The sequence below is a fragment of the Cuculus canorus genome, chromosome 7 (assembly GCF_017976375.1).
Source record: "Cuculus canorus isolate bCucCan1 chromosome 7, bCucCan1.pri, whole genome shotgun sequence".
In the NCBI taxonomy this organism is placed as follows: domain Eukaryota; kingdom Metazoa; phylum Chordata; class Aves; order Cuculiformes; family Cuculidae; genus Cuculus; species Cuculus canorus.
In genome coordinates this window covers 31,537,883-31,556,009 of record NC_071407.1, presented here as the reverse complement: position 1 = coordinate 31,556,009, position 18,127 = coordinate 31,537,883, and positions in this window count along the sequence as shown.

Here is an 18,127-nt window from a genome sequence, read left to right as displayed (position 1 = left end):
AAAAATGCATTTAACTCACTCTTGCCACAAGTAACATGAACAAAACATCACCAAGAGCCAACTTCTACCCCCAGACACACTAGTGCAAGAACATTACAACAGCAGGGTTAAGAAGTATAGCTGCAGGGAGAGTTTAGCAGAGGCTTTAATTAGTCAAACTACTGTTTTAAAGAGACAAATTTGATGGAGACAGGCGCCTCATTGAATGAGTCTGTGTAATCTTATAACCGCCAGTACCAAATGGGCATCACTGAAAACTCAGCTGAGGTACCAATGAGTTCAGCCTATTCTGTCTATTATCACATACATACCAATTCCATCTCTTCTAGGAAGGTTTCCTAAGAACCACCTGTTAATGAAAAGCTTTAGGTAAAGTTCTGGAGACAATTGAGAAAGACCACTCATCAAAACTTTTTGCAAAACTCAGCTTCAAAAGAAAGGACAGAAACACTTGTCTGCAAATTGGAGGTTTGCGGTGTTAATGGGTCACATTCAGCACTTTGGTTCTAACAAGGTAATGAAAAAATCACAGGTAACAGTCCCACCTTTGCTATGAGCACAATTTTCATTTGTACTTTACTGAAACTCCACCATAATTCATTAACGTATGTACCATTAAAGAGAAGTTGTAGGAGAATGAAATAAAAGAAGTGCTGATAGATAGTGTTGCATTGATGGGTTCCGCTTGGTCGGTAACATCAAGTGGCAGAATGAGAACAGTTTTTAAGATATGATTAAATATAAATTTTATCAAAGGAGCAGTAAAACCTTATAGCTTTAGGCTTTTTAAATTCTGTACACATTCTAGGATTCCAAAAATAAAGCTCCAGCTTCTTAAAATTGAATGTCTGCCTTGTATCATCTAAGCAAGCCTACATCTGAGCTACACAGTATTTTTATCTGCAGGACCAACCCAGGAGGATTTGGAAAGGCGACAGATTAGCCAGAGGCTGTGCTCACTTGTACACAAATTGTTAAGCTCCACCTTTACACCTGGAGTCCTTCGTATTTGTTTGATGCTTCTGAAACACGACTCACAACACGGACAGTGCCCTCATTTGGACTGAAATCAGAATAAGACCTGCAGGTTACTCCAAGTAGAAAGAGAACTAAGAGGAGGTTGCTTAACCTGGCACAGGCACAAAGCCTCCTTCTCTCCCTCAGAAGTCACCACCCACTTTTCACATTGGGTTGGGTGAAAAAGAAGAATTTTCTTTAGCCCAAACTTTGACAAGCAGCTTCTGCCAAGTAAAGCTGTCTCACATGGCACTTTTCTTTCTGGAGCTGCACAATCCTCATTTAATGCTTTTAATTGGTGTTCTGATTCAAATAGCAGAGGCCCACCCTTGCTGGGTACCCAGGTTTGAGGATCACTACATCCTCATACAGCACTCCCTGTTAGTGCTGACGCATCGATCCATTCAGACTTATAAAACACAATAATCCTACCTCAGCCCAATTTCTTCTGCTAGCCTGGCTATTCTTAGAGCATTTTCCAACATGCCTCTATACTCTCTCTAAAAACCCTAAATCAAACACTCTTATTCCTTTTACCCATTTTGGGGAACGGATTGGACTTGCCATCATGAGCATACATAATTATGATGGGAATTAAACAGGATATTTTGTTTTCATCCCATATTAGTTATCAGTAAATGAACGGTAAACACACAGAGAAGTAAAATCAACTAGTTATTTAATTTTTTTCCTTGAATTTTTTTGGAAATGTTTGTGCAATAGGGTTTTGTAATAACAACAATAGGCCTATGAGAGTGAGATCATCCTAATTTAAATCAGTGTGCGTTCTTTAGCTGTTAAAAAATACCCATATTCATTAGTTCCTTCTCTAATTGCTACAAAGAAATTATTCTGAAAAAAGAAAAAAAGGAGCAAAGCAATATACTGTTTACAAGTATCAAAACTAGAAATAAATATTCAAATGGCTTTTTTAAGTCAAGTGCCCAGCTAGTTTTGAATAATAAAGCAGAACAAAGTAATTTACACAGAAAAAGCTAATGATTTCTGTATTTTGCTGCTGGTAAAGAATTGAAGGATAGCTGATTTGAATCTCCCTTCAATCTCCCATCAATAAAACAGAGACAAGGCAGATTCGAAAGCTGATCTGGGAGAGTCATGTTTTTATAATTGCTTTTTACCCTCAGGCGTTTGAAATCCAGAGGGTCATGAGTGCCTGTGTTAGTGCTAGAACAGGCCAAGAGGCCCAGTCAAAACCCTGAGACACAAATTAATTTGTTTGTGGTTCTCATGTCTAATTTGTGGAAAGAGAAAATTCTTTGCAACTTTACAATGTTATAATCTAATTAAAGAGAGATACATGTGAAATATTTATACAACCTTTTGGAAAAGAAAAAAAGAGAATTTTTTTTTTTTTGCTCAGACTCATTTGAGAAATTTTTTTTGAAATATGAGAATGGAACAATTTATAAAATAAATACAGAAAAACTGTAGGCAAACCATTTGTTTGTAAAAGCTATTTGCAAAATTTCGTAATAAGTTAAGTTAGATTTTCTTATTTTGAACCAGGAGACTCACAAAATGGCAAAGAAGAAAATCACGACTTCTTGCCAGTGCGTCCACATTGCAGCCAATATTATGTTGGAAAAGAAGCGTTATAAGCATAACTCTGCCTCGAAAACATTTAAATTATGTTGTATTAAGGAGATATAAGGAAGGAAAGTGCTATCAAGGGATAAGCTTCGTGGAAAAACAATTGCTCAATATTTTGCATCCTCCAAGTGACACGCCTTTCCCAAGCAGTGCTCCAGCACAGTGTCAATCTGATTTATATAGTCTAAACCTAGAGTTTCCTCTCCACACGTGACAGGGTAGTACGTTGCACCTCAACCCTGCAGCATTGGGCTTATGAGTATTTTCCCACTGCGTTTCAATATTCAGCTCCAGCCCTGCTTGGCTCCTTGCTACAAACTTAAAGTCCTTTCACAGTGCACCATACATACAACCAGCTGGAAAGAGACCAGGATTCTGCGGAAAAGTTAGGTGGCACTTCAGAGCGTCTCCAGGACAACCCAGTCCTGGATTTAATGGGCTAAACCCAGAAGCTTAAGGCAAGAATTGGTTAAGGCATCAGCTGTGCAATATAGCTTTACAACAGCACCATATAACACCACCCCCTCCCCACCAAATGTTCTCCTCGGATGTGTCCATAACCTATCCTGAGGACAGACCCCGGATAAGATGCTGCAATCCCGCTGCCCAGCAGGAAGCCACTGGACACAGCCCTATGAAACGACTACCGGCCTTTTACATGGTTCTTTATTTACTTTCTAGACCAGACTTCACTATGTAAAGGTGTCCTGCTACCTGAGAGCAATCCAGCTTCATGCTGGAATCCTTAATCAAATTGAAATTTTAATTTTAAAATGGACTGAGTTTTATAAGAAATCTCTGGTGTCAAAATACTTTTTTTCAGCTGACAGTACAGGGAAAATTCTACTCTAAAGAGTAGAAAACTCAGAGTAATGTAAACACATGAATATTAAAACTCCGTGAACTTTACAAAAGAGAATTCGCTGCAAGGTGAAGAGATGCCGCGCTGTTTACAGCACACGTTTCCCCAAACAACGCAGCCTTCGCTTTACGCTCAGTATCGTTAAACTCCATTTGGATGAAAACCATCACACCATATCTTGCTTCAGCACGGTGGCTGACCCTTTCCAAAGGTCCCTTGTGCTGCATAAAGCGTCTGCTTCCTTGGGAGGAACTTAATGAAAATGGACAGTAAATCACTTGATTTCAAGTTTGCATTTGTTTATTTGGAATCTGATTATAACCTGCTCATTGACCTTGTTTGATAGGTGATGGGACGAGGTCTTAGAGCACTGGTTGATCTCGACAAGCACTGGGAACAGTAAAGACTTTGAAAATGTTGCAAAATAAGTAACGGCTGAACAAATATATCATCCCATCCTATGACTCTTGTCCTGTAAACATGTGTGTGGCCCTTAATCACACCAATAAAAGTGCTGGAGCCAAAGGGAATACCTGAATGAGAACAAGTTTGCAGGGCCAGGGCTTATTCGTCTAGGTTTGTCAGAGGAAGCTTGTCAAATAAACTGAAGACTGATAGCTGCTATATTTTCCCTTATTATAATCCAGGAACAACATACTTGTCTGAACAAAATAATAATAAGTCCTCTTTGAGGCTACTCTGTTTGCCTTGACAGCAAGCTTGGGTTTTAAGCCAAGATTCCAGATTGTTTTTGTGAAAACATTTCCACTTGTCTGAAAGAGTATATATAATGGATATGTGATAGCAGTAATGCAATGCTGAAGTAATCTCCGGAGAATGTACGCATCTCCAGGGACGCTGCACTGCACTGGGTAGTACACACCAGGAAAATAAAATTGGTATTCTAACAATATGGAGAATGCCTCCGATTTGTACTTCTCAAAAATACCAGTCCTCATTTATAATTCAGTAGTAATGTGTGCTTTCCTTGTAGGAAGTGTTTTGCTTTTGGTAGGAAATGGAAGTGACAGTTTTGAAGGCTCTTGCTGACTTCATACAGGATCAGAGCACAGAGTTGTGATGCTGTTGCACTATGTGCCGAAAGCAGCTGGTGGGATGGACAAGATCCTTTAGGAAAAAATCCTTAATCTGGAAGATGGTTTCCTATGTATCTTCCCACTTCACTTTGTGTTAACTTTGATATTCGACGTCATAACTTCTGCTCGAACAAGAGGAAACAAAGCAAATTGAAGGCAAAGGTGAAAGTACACCCATTTGCAGGACAGAGAGGTTTCATGACCCACAGCAGCGTGTGGGGTGCCAGGGAGAGGCGGTAATAACTCACAGTCGTGTTTCCTGTGAAGTTGAAGATCTCTTTGGTCCCCAAATTAACTGACAGAGTTTAGACCACTTGGAAGAGCTGGAACACCAGGCTCCTTGTGTGATCCTTTTGCTTCTGGTATCTACATAGAAAAAGTCTGGGAGTGCAACTGTGATGCCAAGAAAATTGATAGTAGAGGGGTTTTCCATCATGTAGGTGAAAAGCAGAGCCAGAAGCACTGCATGGAAACTGAAATGGGATTCATTTTATTAACAAGTGAACTCCGGAGCAACAGATACAATGACTTTTCCACTGTTAGGAAACTTTTTTGCTCAGCATAATTTTGACAAAGTTCCTGGAGGATCCATAAGGGCTCCAAGGAAGGGAGTATGTGGGGCAAGAACCCGCAACTGTCTCCTCCCTGGGTGAAACCCACTTCCAGCCACTGCCCTTCAAACTGCAGAAACTGTTGTGCAGACACGGTCACAAAGACAATTCTCAAATTTTGTGGGCATTACCAGCTATATCCTACTCACCATGTTTAACCTTAACAGCACAGCCAGCAAAGTAAAAGACAGGGACATGTATTCAGCAGAACACTTGGTACTGAAAGAATAGAAAGGGCTGCACCAATCAGCAAAATAAAAACTACAGCAGATACTGAGTTTTACAGGGAAATGACAGAAGGTAGCACTCTAATGTATCTCATTCGAGTGCATCCAAACAGCATAACATGATTTTCCAGGGAAGTTAATGGGGTTCCCAAATATGTACAACTGAGGGCAGAATCTGGCCCTGAAGTTAACTATTTGAATGATGCAGATTTTAAATTTAAGACATATATCAAAGGTAAGCCTAAATGTTCAGTCATTTTACTGAATCCTGGCATAAGAAAAAAGAATTCAATTTTAGAATCTCTCTGTAATTCAAAAGGGGGAGAAAACAGTGTAAAATATATTCCTTGAAGAGAGATGCAAGTTTCTCATTTATATTCAATCTCGGATGAGGTTTGGTAAATGCAGACCCTTCCACAAAGTGAATATTATAGTGAGGCCGTAACATTTTACTAACACGAATTCATAAGGTGACCCTGGAGATCAACAATAAAACAAAATTCCATAATAGACTTAAATAGCAAAAAGGGCTCGGTGTTTCTGTTGTCTACCCAAATATGTTTCACTCTGTACAGTTTTTCTAGGTGAATATTTCCCTATAATCTTTGCACAGGGCCTGTAAAGAATAAAATACAATTTCAATCAACTAAAATCATGAAGCATTCTTGATAGCCATACATTAGCTTTTTACAGCTGTCTTGGTTTTTATACTGTCTCTTACAGAGCGGATTTCCCCCTCCCCCTACCTATAAAAGGTAGGTAAATTAAACAAATTATGAACTATGCAGTGGTTGAATACTTTGTAAAATTGTAGAACCAGCTTTTAGAAACCTTTAATGCTCCATCTCCCAGAGGTGAAATGCCAGCCTCCATTCGGGTCTCTTTCAGTTGCCCTTGCCACTTCAAAATGTGTCTGGAAACAGCTCTGCAGATGGCCTCGTATGTTTTACAGGAAATATTACTTAAACATTGGAAAGGATCGAATTTCTCCTGTTAGGAATTACAAATCTGGATTTCATTTTCTCTCTTCCCTCCCCCCCAAACCATGGGAAAAAAATGTGACTGTTACATATGACACTAAGGAAGTATTCGGGATTATTTTTTTTTTTTAATACGCCACTTGTATTGGAAAATAAAGAATAAATCTTGGAAATGTAACCCAGTTAAATAGGTTCTTTTCTTCATATAAAATAGTAGCTAATCGAAAAGATTTCCCCAAAGCATCAAAGCTTTATATATACTATGGTCTGGAAAACATATTGCATAGGATTTCTATTTTTGCTCTTATTCCTATGAATGCAAAAGAACAATAAACTTTTCGTTCAGCTTTGCAGAGAGAGTTTCTTAACATTTGAAGCATTTCTTACATATTGACCTTGGTTTATGTATTCTGCAAAGATTCATTAAGCTTATGGGGGTTCTGTTGTCAGGAAAATGGTTAGCATTAGTAAAACACACAATTAAAATAGTAGCAGGTGATGTCAGTTTTAGTAGAGCTGACATTAATGACCTGTTCATAAGGGGCAATTTCCACACTAATGTCATGTTCTTTAAATGGAAATAGCCAGGAATACACATTTTCCATGTAAAATAACCCTTCTTGTAATTCATTAAATTCCCTTTCCCCCTATATTTAAGTAGACACCTTTCCAAGAGGGAGTAGAATTCCAAATAAAGACATAGGAAATTAAAATCAGGGTTCCCACAACTAGTTTATTTATTATTCATATTCAGGAAAAGATCCATAAACTCTTTTTCTTCTTTTTTATTGACAAAGGAAGTAAAATGCCCCTGACAGTCTATTTTTCCCAGCTGTATTCAAGAGGCAGTGTGCAACAACTGCCTTTGTTTCACACTGGAATTAAATATCCATGTTTAAGAACTGGGCAGAGATACATGCAGTAGGAGATTTCTGCTGCGCCCGTCTATTTACTTGGACAGAAATGCGATTTGTGCCTGAATTCTCTCCAAGCAAGATGTAGATATTGTAGAGCCCCTAGAGACATGGCCAACCTGATGCTGGAGCTGTGGCCAACAAAGTGCCAGAGCCATGGCCAATGCAACACTGGAGATATGATCAACATAGTGCTGGAACCACAGATCATGGCAATGTTGAAGCCATGGCCAATGTGGCTGTGCTTTCCCTTCCTTTCAAAATCTGCTTTGCCAAAAATACCGCTTGATTTTCATAGGGAAAATAAAATTTTTGTAGTGAACGTGCAGGGAGAGACAGGCAGAAAGGCTGACTGCTCAGCATTCCATAGGGCCGCCTTTCCTCCACCACTTCCTTCCAACACCTCCATCTCCTGCTTGGTTATTCTGGGTCATTCCACCCTAAGGGCTCTTCCTGGAGGCACCCAGCTCTCCTTAGCACCTTCCTACATCAGCAACTCTCCACCAAAGTCTCTTCTGCTGTTGCTTTTCTGTTTTCACTCTTTATAGAGTAAAAAAAGGCCAAGGCCAAGCAGGACTGACTGTGCAGTTGTGTCCTCTGACACTAGACACCACAGCAAACTGCCCGACCCCTGTGCATTGGGGAGACACTGGCGGGCTTGATGCAAAGACAGCAGCAGATGCCATTCCAGCAAGCAGGTTGTCACGGACCAGATCGAACATTTTGCCAGTGAAATGGGATCAGTCACCTCCTGCTCCCTGTCCACTTCTTCTCACGCCCCTTTCCTTTGCAGTAAAAATGTTTTCTTTATTCAAGTTAGCATTATTGTCATGGTAATTACTTCAAGGAAACCAGCACAAATCTATGACTGGCTGTCTGTCCGTGGCACAAATCTGCCAAATAATTTGGCACTGTTAGCTCTAATTGGCAGCTTCTGCCGAAGAGACACCCAAGCCTGAAATGGGGTTGCTGCGGGTCATCCTCTGAGTGCGCTGGAATTTGGCAGCCCAGTTTGAAGCGGCAGCGCGCAGTGGCTTGCTGCCCTGGCTCTGGCTCTGGCGACTGCCAGTTGATGCTTAGGCTTTCATGTTACAGTGCTTTTTCTTCTCCTTTCCGTCTAAAAAAGAAAAAAGAAAATAGAAAAAAAAAAAAAGCCCCAACCAAGTGAATTAAGGATAGAGTTTCACCCTTAACTCTGAATCTCTTTGCTTTTGTGCGTGTCACAACCTTAACACAGTTTTTTGCACTTAATTGTAAATCTCAGGGCTGCTGATGAAGCAAGAATAAAAATTATAGTGCAATCAGAAGGGGTGGGAAAGGAAAATGGATTTTACAAGTGCACACTTTTAAGAAAAGAAGCCGGCCTGAAGCATAAATAAAAGTAAGCCCGAGAGACCACACCTTTGGCATTAACTGTCTAGCCACCAAGGGCCATTACAGTACAAATTTAGGGTCAGCTAAAGAGCATTTCTATGGCAGCTGAATATTCAGAGCTGTAAAGCAGCCGTCCACATCAGAGTGGTTCAAACACTCCAGAAAACGAACGCCAAGTGGACGAGGGCCAAGCCCTGCCTTATTAGCTTCCCGGAGAGCTCTTTTAAGTATTTGACAAGGGAAGAGGAGGTGAGGTGAGGTCACCCTAATCAATGAGCACTTCATCTACCCCTCATCCTCACCCGTCCATCCCCACTGGGGTGGGAGAGGATGGCGTGGGTGGGAGCAGGAGAGCCGAAACAGGCAGGATGAGATGATACTGATCAGAATCCTTTGCTCATAAATGCTGAACCATTTACCGATGTGGTCCTATACCATCTCTCTTCTCACTGCCTTTCTCTACCAAGGACCCCCTCCACCCCGCAAGCACAATCCCCAGGCATGTGCTGGCTGCTGTTTCACTCCAGGACAGGGGGATATAAAAGGCGATCCTGCCCGCGAGATGAATTTTGGAATTTAAAGCGCATGATGTAATGAGATCTTTCAAAAGGTGATGATTTCATCCGGTTTGTCTAGACTTTTTACTATGGTCACAGTAATCGGAGGCAGAGTGGGGAAAAAAACCCAACTCTTTTGGCATTATACAGCCAGCTGCTGGAGAGAAATTATGGTGGTAACGGCTTGGGCAGCCTGGCATTGGCGAGGGCTGCTCTGCATGGCAGTGCTGACAATGGGAAAATGTTTTTTTCCCTTTCTTCTGCATGGAATGGGATAGATAACCATCCTCAGCACAGGCAAATGTAGAGATGCCTTATTAGAAAAGATTTACAGGCAGGCACTTTGGTAAAAAATTCCATTTTAAAATATTGTGGTGTAGATTTTCTGTGTTTCTCTGGTCATATCGGCATGAGAGACAACTGCCTCGTTTAACAAACCAGTTCATCTTTTCCCAATAAGCTGTATTATTTAAAACAAAAAAAAGGATAAAAAAAAGGGGGGGGGGTGTGGAAGAAAAAGATTCCTAGTACAGAACATGATTATGAATAGGCTGTGAGGAAATGCAAATCTTGTGTAAATATTTATGTGCAAAATTCAACAGAAATAAAATGATTTCTCAGCAAAACAGAAAAAATAGAAAAAAGACACTAAATCTTTATCTATTTTGGAGTGTTTTGTCATTAAATAAATAAAAAAATTCTTTATTTTATAATTGTTGCATCTTTCCCAAGCTTTTTATGTTCTCTTAAATAATAAAAAATGCTAATCTGCCTCATTAATAATAATAGAATGCAATTTTGGAATAGGCTCTAATAATGATTATTAGTTCCTCTGTGGTTTTTGTTATTCTGGTATTAACACAGGGTCGGGATTAGCGAGCTTTTAAATTTTTAAAATATGTTTACAATTTCTGAGCTGTGTTCCCACACCGAGCAGCCGCCACCGGGATGAGCTGGGGCTGAGGACGGCCGAACGCCATCCGTCCCCCTGCCAGCCTTTGCCAGGTTTACTGTATTTTTTGCAAAGCATCAAGGAAAGCCTCAGCGAGCATCGCCTTGCTGGAGCCCGCAGCCACCTCGGCATCTCCCCTCCTGCTCACAGCTATCTGCCTGGCACAGCCCCGCTCCGGCTCAGCTGGGACTCCACTAAGGATCTCGCTTTCATGGGCAAACACAGCTTCACCTGCCCTCCAAATCCCTCACTGCTCCTTCCTTCCCAGCCCTCCCAGCTGAGAAATGTTAATCAGGTGGGGGACACAAGGTAACATTGAAGTAATTCAGCCAATTAGGCCCTGAATTGTTTGCATCCAACAGCATTTTGTATTTCTGCAAATGTGTGAAATGCAAAATGTGCCCTGCAGCAAAAACGACAGCAGCCATGTACTGGCGGCATGTCAACAGATCCTCCGAACGGCTGACGGCTGATACTGATGCATACATATGTTTGGGAGAGTGTGGACTTTTTTATGTCTGTGCTTCTCCAGCGAGAAGAGCCAGAGCTGGGGGTCTTGGTGGCAGATGGGCAGGGGTAACAGGGATTGGCTAATCCCAAATCTGCATTCGCTTCTTCACGTAGCAACTGGGGAAAGATGGAGCCAGCTGTCAAATGGAAGACTTTCATGGTCCCCTGCACACAACAGCTGCACAGGCCCTGCCTGCTTGGTTCTAAATTATTAAACATCTTTTTAGTTTGTTCCAGCTGCAGGCATCAGTGTGTTTATGCAGCCTTTGTGCATTTTACATATGATTCCTTCTCCCCTCCTCTCATCAAAATGCTGTTTGTAAAAGTCATTATCCCATCTGTGCCCCAGTTTGGCCAAACAGCCTAAGACAAATCCGATGCTATTCTCCTTCCAGGACAATTTGGGAGTTGAAGATGATTGCAGTGACTTGAGACTTTAGGGGTTTGGTGCTTTTGCTTGCTTTCACTCCACCACCTGTAAGCGGTGGTGTCATCTCAGCAGCTTAAGGGTACACACATGTAATAAGGATCTTTGCAAGTAAGATTTTATCCTTGGAAACACGGCTTTAGAAAAAAAAAAGAAAAACCAAAAACCTGCGCCTATCTGTCTATAAGGATTTTTCTGAGCATTTTCATTGGGGAGGGGTGATGGGAGAACCTGCTTTAAATAATCTCTCACTGGCAGCTAGCTTCCCTGAAGATTTCAGCAACAATAATACTGTTATTATTTTCAGGAGACATGAATATTCACAGACTAGGTATAAACCTACCCTGCTTAAATGGGATAGCTCTACGAGAAAGCCTGTGACTCCTAACTCCTGGACTACAGCTAAAAATGTCTGTGAAGTAATAATGTAATAAACACGCCACTGGCAGTACAAAACATGACCTGATGTATTAATTATATTCCAGAACAAAAAATGGCTTGTTTGAAATGACTGCTTCCTGCAGGATATTCTGGTTAGAGCCAGATTCCTGCACAAAGCAGGTCCCGCTCCCTCCCGCGATGAACCAAACGAAGCCCCCACCAGAGCCAGACGCTTTGCTGCAGACGTTTATTAACCCTTTTGTCCTGTGCATGGTTAGTTTTGAAGCTCTGAACTTGGCACACAGGTTTCTATAATATATATGTGTCTGTGTGTAAAAATTTGTAATATTTTTTTCGCTTTAAACTCCCTGGTCCTCTCTTTGCTGGCTGCCCCTCAGAGCCATCCTTGGCTGGGAGGAGAAGCGAGGAGCTGAGCGGCTGCTGCCAGAGCTTAGCTGGCTCCACTGGTGTGTGGTGAGAGGATTCACCAGCGCAGGGAGCAGGGAGGTGGACGTGGTCCCCTGCTGCCACCCTGCCTGGCGATTCGCCTGAAACCAGGGTAGGATCCAACCCATTCTGCCTCCTACATTCTCCCAGGCTTGAGCTGGACTCCAGCACTGGAGTCTCTTTCTGAAAGCCATTGCCTCAATCAGCATTTGAATGACATTCCTAACCTTTTCCTTAAGTTCATTAATCCCTTTGTGTTTTCCAGCTCTAAGACTGTAAGTCAGCATATCATGTAAGCATAAATTTGAAGTTTATGATAGGATTTATGTTTAAATAAGAGCATCTGTTTAAATACCTTATGAATCAAGGCTCTGGACTGAATTTACGGTCATCTGCGTGGGGAGAGAGTGGGGAGGCTTTAAAAAACAGTGGTCCGAATCGATTCAATCCACAAATCTTGGATTTTCGGAGAAGCACGCTTCTGTTTGGAGAACTCTCTCTAGAAACATTCAGTGATTGACTCAATGCTTTGAGGACACCAAGGCACATAGCTGTGCAAAGTGATTGAAATCCTGCTGGACATATTTCCATAAATATCTTTACAGCATTGGACCTGCAGCAGCATGTCAAAACTAGAGCCAAATGCAGTCACCTGCTTTTGCGTGGAGAGAGGTGGGCATCCTCCAGGGTCAGCTAGACTTTACGGCCTCCTTTTGCAGAATTCAACAGGATGTAAAGCCCTCCCAGCAAAACTCACGCCCTTAAAATGCCTCTGCTTCACCTCGACTTGGAGGAGCTCCAGGAAAGACCAACCGGTGCAACGCCACTCCTCCTGCCAATCTGACATGCTTTCAGCAAAAAAAAAAGCTACAAATCTGCCCATACCCTCTTGAAAGCACTTGGAAGGACTCCCTCACTAGTATCAGATGACTTTATTCCCATGAAAGGACACTTTTATAACCTTGCACGGGAGAAGGTGCCTGGTAGCAAAGTTTTCCTTTGGAAGAGCAGAAACATCTTTGCAGATAATTAACAGTTACGAGAGGCCTCTCTTTACAAGCTGGGTTTGGATGTGCCGTGCACATCTTTCACACGAGGAACTAGTGAACTTCACATGCTGTTTGTACCAAATTCTCATTGGCTGTAAAATACCATGTGCATGTAGCACAGTATGTTCGGAAATGCCTTAATGAAGCACTAAGCATTTATTGAACTTCACTTACTTTAACTGCAGCTGGTAAAAGGTTTCCTTTATTGTCCAGCCCCAGAGGACAGTGGTGAAACCAAAATTTCCATGAATGTAAATTCCAGCTTCAGCTAATTTCGATGACAATGACTTCTCTTCTTTATGAGGTGCATAATGAGCCGGACCACAGTCTCGCCAAAAGCCATGACAAGCTCCAAGCATGCCCCAGTGGCTATCAGTGCTTTCTGTACCCAAGGTTTAAACGGAGACTGCCTCCAGCCAGTGTACATGAAGAACTGAGCTTGGCAATAGACAAATGACTCTTTTGTTTTACATTCTTTTTTAATTAGCCTCTTTTTAATGACCTGAGTTAATAAGTGTCAAAAGGTGCAAAACACAGCATGACTTCATTTTTAAAAGAGAGCATTTGCCTTTAATCTCATAAGTAAAGCAACTGCCCTCTTTAAATATCAGCTGCAAATCCAGATATTATATTGAAGCGTATAACAGTTTGCTGTGTATGCTGAATTCCCCATCTTCCACTCAGAAAGCTCAGTCTTCTCAAACCCGACCATGAAAACCTGCCTGGCAATGATCATGCTCTCCATTTCACCAGCACCTCTCTGAATCTAAACGCTATTTCAATTCCAGGTTGCTAAAGCATTGATTAAAAAAATATTTGAAAGCTTATCTGTTTCCCGAAGTTCCCACATCGACTGAGACCTAGAGACAAAAGTATTTTAAGAAGAAAAAAACCATCAACTACAACTAAAAAGGAATAAAGGATCCTGCTGAGAGCAGTAGGATTCCTTTTTTAATTTGCCATGAATTTAGAAATAAGGCTGTTTTACTTTTTATGCAGCTTTGTTTTCCCATGGGTGGCTCATCCCAAAGAAGAGGACAAAAGCCCTCCAGGTGCCACATTCCTCCTCTTTTCCCAGAAACATCTCCTCTGCCCTTCCTCCTAGTATTTTTTGTCTCTTCCAACTTACTATTTTAAAAGGACATCCGAGTGCAAAGATGAATTATCACTTTGCTGGCAAAAGTTAGGAAAAAATGGCATTACTGGTAAACTATTTTTGTATTCAACTCTTATTGCACATAGACGGACAGAGGTCCTGCCACGCAGGATGCTGCTCACCCCTACCACTCCACTATTTGATGTCATGGAACGACAAAATCCTTCCTCCTTGCACCCAAAATAAACTCCTGGGAGGTTCAGGGTTTTATGGCAAGGTCAGCCCAGCGGTGGCGCATCCCCTTAGGCATCACTCCATCCTAGCACAGTCCTGGGTTTTTCTCTGACAGAGGCTGCCAATCATGCTGCACCCTGCCAAATTATATGTTGATTTTGCAATATAAACTCATTTCCACTGGAGATTACTAAGAGAATGGGAAAGTCATTATCAGCTCCAGCGACAGGTAGGCTTCAACCCCAAACTGAAAGTCTCCAAATCTGGGGGAAGCTCTAACATGGACCTTGAACAGAGTTTGTGGTTCAGCCCTGAAACAAAGAACAGGATTGAAATCCCTGCTTCCCAGGGTGAAAACACAGGAGTCTAATTCACAGAGTCACTCGACTTCTTTATAATATTGATCTTTTCCTGCAGGTAACAAAGAGAAAATTGTCTAAATGCTACAGTACATCTACACAGAAACACACAGATCATAAAAGAACACAAGCGCTTTACAACAATACCAGGGATCTCCTCAGAGCTGAGTAAACTTCTCTCCAGCGAGAAACTAGAGTTTCGGTAATATTTCCTACAGATATACTGCCATGTCATGTGTAAATGTATGCTGAACAGCGATACAGAAATAAACACATTTGCAAATAATTAAAAATGCAACATGAAAGATTGAGTTTGTGTCTTTCCTTTTTAAGGCAATCACTTTTCTTGCCATAGAGCTAAATATTCCTGACTTTAGTGGGCCGGGGTCATTAAGCGAGAAGGTATACTACAATAATAAAATTATCAACAGAGCTTTTGACAAGCAGTCATGTGCTTGTAAATGAAATTTATTTAGGTGCCACTCAAAACATTGTAATTAAGAGGTACAGAATGCATTACCAGATGGTTCCTGTTTAGTATCTATTTCCTTTAGAGAACAAGGTGATTAGAGAGAGCACTAACTTGTAACTGAGCACCAAACACCCCATAGGCCTGATCCAGCGCCTGTTGGAGTCAATTAAAAATTCCACTTGACTTCTATGCTGGAAAAATCAGGTCCACACCATATCTCTTTCCACAAATACAATCTTTTGGGTTTTTTTTTTTCTCCCCTGTGAAACTTTCTTGCATTTTGGCAAATAACTAATACAGATTTCCACGGGACGATGCTGGTTGTTCATAACGGTGACATTTTTACCAATCTTAAATACATCTAATTATTCAGACTCTCCTACATTTAAACAATTAGAAGGCAGTAGTAAGCAGCAAAAAGGACCTTTCAGTTTCAAGCACAACATTGAAGACTAGATATCCCCTTGAACATCAGTGATTCAGGGAAAAGAGGCCTTTTACATACATGAAATAAACTCCATCAGCCAAAGTGAGACTTTTTTGCTCTGTTCTTTTCTACTCTTTTGCACATAATCTCCATTAATCATTACCTAGTTTGATTTTTAATTCACAGTACTGGGATTTCCAAAGTGATATTAAATACCTTTGGACAAAAATGTTAAACGTAGATTGGGAAAACACAAATTATTTTTAAACAGCAAATATTTCGCAACGGAAAATATAAAAACCTTTTCAGCAAAACAATTTATTTTATTGCACTTAGCTGGAGGGAGTCACTCAGCTCTCGCTAGTTTGGCTAACCCCACCGAAGCCCCTTGCACTTCTCATGTAAACAAAAAGTGAAAACTCGGTTGAAAAACAAGCCCAGCCTTGCAAGGTGCTTATGAAACCCACCAGGCCCAAGCTTAACTTGAGGCATGCAAAGAGCAATGTGCGTACTTCAGTGAAATTACCGAGGTGTTTGAAGTTAAGCACATATTTGAATGTCACACCACCAGCCTCTGCACTTTCCTAATGGAGACAGCATGTTTTCCTTCAGTTTCAAAGAGAATGGTATCAGAGTGATGTCCTCAAAGTTATGACTTCTGCCCTTTCTGTAGACGCCTATACGGGACTTGATGCAAATTTCTGCAGCCGGTAACATGATTTCTGTGTAAACTATTTTTACTGATTTATTTTTCTCAGAATGTCACTCTTAAAATGTTAGCATAAGGATTGGAAGTTCTCTTCTATAGGAAGGTCTCTGAAGGCATTAATAGAAACTGGAGGGTGGTGGCTCCTTCAGCTCCCCCTCGTCCCTGGAGGGAACTGAGTTCTGTATCTTTACACCCACAAAAGGGAGCTCCCTGGCACCCTGCAGCCGTGCACTGCACGGGATTTATCATACCTCACTGTATAGAACGTGAAAAGAGAGTGGAGGATGTATGCACAACCACAACGTGCCTGTGTGCGAGTGGAGCTGTGAAACCAACAGGCATCAATGAATGGTCACTGTAACACTCAATAGTTCCATCTCCGGCTGTTGCAAACAAGGCTGTTTGCTGACACAAGTTTTCTCTGGCCAGAGACTGCAGGCTCTAGCTTGCACTTTGAAAGTAAAAAGGGGAGTCAAATTTGAAAGCTGGTTTGCATTCCTTAAGTCAATGTTGATTTAGGGGAAAAAAAAAAAAAGTCTTATTTTTAAAAACATCTGAAAAGAAAGAGCTCAATCTTTAGTATAAACGTGCACCTACTGCTTAAAATGAAGCGAGAAATAGAAGGCAAATTTTTGCCTCTCTTAAAAACTCAGAAATTCAAAACTTCAAAAAATTTGATACACTCTGTTTTACTATGATGCATGGCCATGAAATATGGGATGGTTTTAGTTGCCCCTTTCCCACCAAGTCTCCGTGTGCACACACTTGGCATGTGGCACAGCAGCGGGTCAGTGAGGCTGGTGTCCAGCTCCGCTCCCAGTTTCTGCCGAAGGAGCAGAAGAGCAGCAGCAGGGCCACGGCACTGCCCTCCCCACTTGTGGGCACATAAGTTCTTCCTGAAAAACTAGGACTTTAAATTTAGAAATCGATCACTTTCAATTCAGATGAAAATATTGTATTTCTTAAGTCCAAAATGCAAGCAATGAAAAAATATATAGGTGCATTTGTATATATACAGATAAGTAATCTGTGGTCTTAATTAAGTCAATCCATGAACTAGGTCATGCAGAACCCATTTTTTTATTCTGCATGTTCACTTAAACGTAGATGAAATACAGCAGTTTTTGGAGAATTTGTCCTGTGCAATGTTTTGAGCCCCAGTAAGTTTCAATTAGTTGTCCTCATTCCATCAAACTAAATTTAGTCCAGGCATATCAGTTGTGAGTTGTAAACTTTCTTCTTTTTCATCAAATGAACCACATCACGTAATAACTTCTTTTTTCTTTTAGAGAAACAGAACTGTCCTAGGAATTTAAATTTTCCAAAGGCAGTTTTGATCTAAAGTAGATTTGCTATTTAATTGTCAGAATAATACCAGGAGTCCTGCTCTGTGCTGTACATAGAAAAGGCAAAATTTTACGATACAGCGCATGGGTCAGGATAAGCGAAGAAACTAACCACGATGTGAACCATAACCATATATTTTATATATTCAGGGCATCATTTTTTAAGTTTTATCAGTCCACTATCATAACAGCATACACTTAAAATTAACTAAAAGAAATAATCTGGATAGCTTTTGACACTTGCTCCACAGAAAAACCAGGATTGGTTTTCTTCCCACTAGACAATACCAAGAGTATTTGAAACAAGTTTTCTCTGAAGCTGCGCAAACTTTAGTTTCAAACCAAATGATCCTCTCTGTATTCCAAGCACTTTTTTCCCTCTGACACATTTTAATGACAATAATTTTGTAAATTGTCAATACATAATCATATCAGCTTGTGCCTGCTTTTCAATCGGCACCTCCAGCT